Consider the following 5,330-nt stretch of genomic DNA (forward strand, 5'->3'; position numbering starts at 1 on the left):
CAAACCCGCCCACACAGCGCCTTTGCCACGGCACGAAACCTACCAGAGTAACACGTGTGAGCGCTCAAAACCATTACAACGCCGCCATTGTGGCCCAAAAGGCGTGGCCATACAGCAAAAAAATAAAAAAGCAGCAAAAAAAATGAGAGCCTACGACGTCATTTCCGCCACACTTTTCTCCCAGCGCGCGGAGGGGGTAGGGCCTCTCCTTAGTTTCCTTCCTCCGTGTGCGAGCCTGACGGTTTTGATGAGTTGCGCGGCAGAGGCCATGATGCCTGTCGGAGAGAAGGCACCCCGAAACAGTCGCAGCCGCACTTCTGAAGATAGGTAAGTAATCTCGTTTTCTTGGGCACGTAGCCTTCTTTTCTATTTTGACATTGGCGAGCGTGACATGTTAAGCACACCGTTCACTTTCTTCAAGCAAACCGCATGCCCCGGAGCAAATGCGCGCGATACTAACTCTCGCTGCCGCCGTCACTTCGTTTGAAACAATGGTAGGCGAAGAGGCAGCGGCGCCCCAAGTGCGTAAAATTGCATTGCTTCATTTGTTCCTGTCCAATAACGTTTCCTTCATTTGTGTGAGAGAACACAAGTGGAACATAAGGATCGGCTTCTCTGCGCAGTGATAATTTTGTACAGTGGCCACGTCATCTTTCATGGGGGCTCACGTATGCCGTCTAAGCACTTGTTATTGCGTTCCGATACGTGAGAGGCGCGCTGCCTTTCAAGGTATTCAGGACGGCACTACGAGCTTAGGAGAACCGCGACAAATAATCGTGCAGCAGGTGTGCAGCTGTGCTACGCTTGTACCACACTCGAACCGGAAGGCAGTGTTGCACTTCACGCTTACGCATTTCGTAACTGTGGCGGCCTCCGTGGCAATTTGGGGCTCGAGGTCGTGGAAACGATCCCTGCAGCGGTCGCATTCGAAAGGAGCGGAATGCAAAAACGCTCGTGCATTGTGCATTGTATGCACGTAAAAATTTCCAGGCAGTCAAAATTAATACGGAGTCCCCAACTACGGCGTGCCTCATAATCAGATCGTTGGTTTGGCACGTGGAACATCTGAATTATTTTTTTTTTCCGTAGTGGCTCATCGTATACCATACGGTTATTGTGATCATCTTTTGTGCCGTAGCGGTTAAGCGCGCCTCGATTTAGGTTGCGGCTAATGATGCGGCGCACCGTGAAATATATTTCGCCTCTCTGGGATTTGCGGAGAACGGCTAACCGATTAGTCACAGCTTCCGCGCGGTGACTGTACACGGATACACAGCGCAAATGAACGCTGTGGTGTGGTGACGACGTCGGCAAAGAACACAGCCGCCGACGGGCTCGCCTTATCGCCTATCACCGCCAAAACTACCGCAGTAAGCATCTTTATCTAGCGCGGCGGGCTGCCGTTGAAGGCGTACTGTACAATTTTAATGGGCGATAACCGAAACATGCCACCGTTCTCTGCTGCCTCTTTGAGTTGGACCGATCCGAATGTGCGTTGTTTCCAGAAGTGAAAGGAGCGCCAATCGGCGCGTTGTCGCCTCGAGCTAAGCGTCGCACTCGAGCACCGTTTGCGCGGTGAAGAATGACGCGAGCATGAAGCTAGCTCACTGCGCGGACGCTACCGAGCAAAACACGCGAGGGCGTGTACGCGACGTTCTGCACACAAATCGCGCGAGATGATCGGAGCCACGCCGGAGCGGCTAGCTCCAATGAAGCGGTACATGTTCTCACTCGTACAGGCACGCTCACGCTCGCATCGCTCTCGGCGTATGTTTAGGTCATTCCATCTACTACTACCCAAAGATTCGATATCTGTTTGGTATCGGCTATGCACTGTCGCGTGGTCTTTGGTTCTGCGAGAGAACCGGGAATATTTTCCCCACTGTGAAACATCGCTGTGCGTGTTTTAGCTAACATTTACCGTAGCAACCCATTTCTTCCTTTTCTCGACGGCACTCGTAAAGAGTCGCAAATTTTTACTTGCCAGTATAGTGTGTACTTCTATTTCGTGCGTAGTTATGTGCAGTGTGTGGCAGATTCTTAATCCGCGTAATCATTTTCTGTCCACATACCCTTCTCACAGGTTACGTATGCAGCAGATTTCCATGCGCTAAAGTGTTGTACGCCAAAAGCACCTTGGCGTCGTGAAAAAGACACCCGTTGATATGTGGCTGATTCACTAGCAAGCTCGCATCTCTGTTGCCACTCTCCATCAAGTGGGATTTTCAACAATTTTTTGTGCTGCTCTGTGGTGTACTAGCTGCCGCATGGACGCTGTGAAGGCTTACTTTCGATTTGCGCTGGCGTTTAGTAGTAAAGGATGGGCTACCTTTTGAGAGGAGGCATTTACTTTTGTTTGTGAGAATGTTTACCAGCCTAACCAAGTGATACGTGCGTACTGTAAACAGCAGCACGAACAGAGGCGGACGACGAAATAGGTAGGAGCACACACGAGCGCAAGCTCTACTAAAAGTTTGCTTTTGATGACAAAGGTATTAAACACACTGGTCAACTTGGCAAAAGTAAAAATCCGTGCATGCGTGGCAGAAACAGCCACGTGCGACAAGAAAAAAATATGAAAAAGCCATGTCATGTAGAATAAAGGTGCGTGAAAAACGAGAACTATCGGACAAATCTTTCGAAAAAGCGAAAGATTTGTCCGATAAGTGATACTACCCAACGAGAAATACTCTTTTGAGAACTGCAACTTTTTCCCACTAAGGGCAACAGATAACTTGCTTATGCATTTGTTTCGTTTGTGATCAATAAATATTGCTTCTGGAACTCCTCTGGTGTTGCGGTATAGAGCAGAAAGAACGATTGTTTCATCACAAAGACCAGAACACAAGAGGACTTATGGAACCATTATTTATTGATCACGAAGAAATATTCATAAGCAAGATTTCTGTGACCCTTAGTGGGAAAGAGTTGCTGCAGTACTTCTCGTTAATATCACTTACAGGACAAACCTTCCAGTTTTCATGTTTTTGTTAGTTTTTGACGCACATGCTTATTCTACAGGACGTATTTCGGTCCTTTTTTGTTGTGCCGGGCTGTTTCTGCTGCGCATCCATGGCTTTTTCTTTGCGAAGTTGGCCAGTGTGTTTAAAATCTTCGTCTTCACGAATAAACTTCTACTTGAGTCAGCGTTCATGTGTGTTCCTACCTTAATTCATCCTTCTCGTCTCTGTTTGGGTGGTTGTCAAATATAAATGTACACCGAATTGGCGAAGTGTCCATAGAATTGATACATGAAGTTATTTGCGCTGTTTATTTCAGGAAGAACGCTATAGGGTCTTATCTTCTCTTTGTTTTTGACACTGAGTACATTTTTCTAGTTCAACTTCAAGGAGTCCCCGGAGGAAGCCAATAAGAGTGATGGTAATTACCTTTGTGTGTAAGATTTATGCATTTCATCCATTCAAGGCATGACATGACACATGCCTGATTGTAGGTTGCAAGCATTCGGAGTAAGATCTACTTTTCGGTTCTCATGACGCTTCTTTGTACTGCGCTGCATTCTCCAGGCACATGAACCTTTTTATGCTTTATGTGCATGCGTTCTTTTTCTATATGTTAGAGCCAAAATTGTGAGCTTAAATATGCATATATATCATTTTCCTTGTAATTGTTTTCAACATGGGTGCTGTAGCTCCCTCCGTCTTTCAGTTACTGCTTTGTCCTAATTTTTATGCAACCTTTATGTATTTTATGCAGCAAAATTCTGGTGCTATTTTAGTAACATTTTATCTGCTAAATTGAGGTAATTGGTGTTTCGTATATGCATTTATTTGCGTTTTTCACTGTCTCACCAATCTGGCTGTCGAGTCATTGGAACCTTTTCTCATCCTTTATGACTATTTCTGGGGTGCTTGATACTGAAAGTGCAGTTGACCATATATTTGGCTGTTTGGAATTGTGTTAACCGTGTGTTACTACCAATTTTCTGTGCTAAATAATTATTTTTTCTCTTATCGTTCAAGGTATTAGCCTTTCCTTATCTCTTTATTGACTGAGGTACCACTTAGTTGCTGGGTATAGGGAAAAAGGCCCCAAAAAGTGCTTTAATTAGCTTTGTGGAAGTCCAGAAAAATTACCTGAAAATGCGCTCACTAAATTGAGGAAATGCCACCAACAAACTCTACTGTACCCCAAATTAACATCATCAAATGGTGTACTGTTTGTTCTTGACTTGTGCCAGCGAGATAAGCTGCTTTCATTACACAAAAGCTTTACAAGTTTATTTCTGAAGAAAGCAATCCTGGCTTGTCAGAAACATGATTCAGGTGTTCATCGTGCCCGACAGCTTTCTAAATGATGTCTCGTGAAATAATAGCTAAGTTGAGGGATGTTATTTTATAAAATAATTGGGCAACATGAAAATATACCTCGAAGACAAAGCTCAGGCAAGTGTACTTTGGTACTTCATTAAATTTTAATCGCGGTGAATGACGTGTGCTAAAGCTTGTATATATTTATGTGAAGTCATTTGTTTGAAGTTTGTTATTTTGCCTTCTCACAGTCAGCCGTAGCTCTTCCTGTGATGTGTTAGTGTGCGCAACATTTTAATGTAACATATTCAGATGTCTTTTGTGTATTCACATGCAAGCAGCTTCAAGTGTTCATGTGTTCAAAGTTGGTTGTTACAAGGGTATGCTTAAGCCCTGCCTTTTGAGTCGCTTTGCCTTTTAGTCATAAACTTAAGTCGAAAGTGAAGAGCACAATGATCGTTTTGATTGGATTCATATGTATAGGTCTTTTCAGATGTATTTACACTGCTAGAGTGCTGTAGGTTCTAGCCTATGTCTCCAGGTTCGATGTAGTGGTGCCTTATGTTCTGTAATAATGTTTCACGTGCACGCATCTTTAGTGTAAATAAAGGTACTTCAAGTTGATCAGTCTCTCCTTTGATTTTGTTTGTGTTTGGGAACGTTATGAGCAGGCACCGGGGCATGCAAGTGTGAACAGCAAAGCAATTTCAATATATAAATAAAAATATGCTAGCCCAACGAAACGTCAATCATGTTTCAATGGCGACTTCTGAAATCTCAATGGCATCTCAACTGTGCCACAATGTGCTTTTCAATGCTGTGGCAATAATAACTCAACAACAGGTCAACAGAACTACCACAACGTCAGTTCAACGCAGAATCAGTGGTAACTCAACAACCATTCAACAAAACGTATACAACGGGCCGTCTAAACACAATGGACTTCCAATGGTAACTTAACAATTATGCAACATTGAGGTACCCAATGGTGTTTCAATTAAATTTCAGTGGTCAATATTCAAGAGTCCTCAACACTCAACCAGCTATTCACCAACAAAC

General features: G+C 44.2%; 1 long non-coding RNA gene across 1 annotated transcript; it reads left to right on the plus strand.

The window, feature by feature from the left end:
* Positions 1–239: 239 nt before the first annotated feature.
* Positions 240–4,895, plus strand: LOC140212853 (uncharacterized). The gene is made up of 2 exons (XR_011889812.1): positions 240–327; positions 2,084–4,895. It is a non-coding gene; the product is annotated as an uncharacterized lncRNA (long non-coding RNA).
* The last annotated feature ends 435 nt before the right edge of the window (positions 4,896–5,330 follow it).

The sequence above is a fragment of the Dermacentor andersoni genome, chromosome 8 (assembly GCF_023375885.2).
Source record: "Dermacentor andersoni chromosome 8, qqDerAnde1_hic_scaffold, whole genome shotgun sequence".
Taxonomy (NCBI): Eukaryota; Metazoa; Arthropoda; class Arachnida; order Ixodida; family Ixodidae; genus Dermacentor; species Dermacentor andersoni.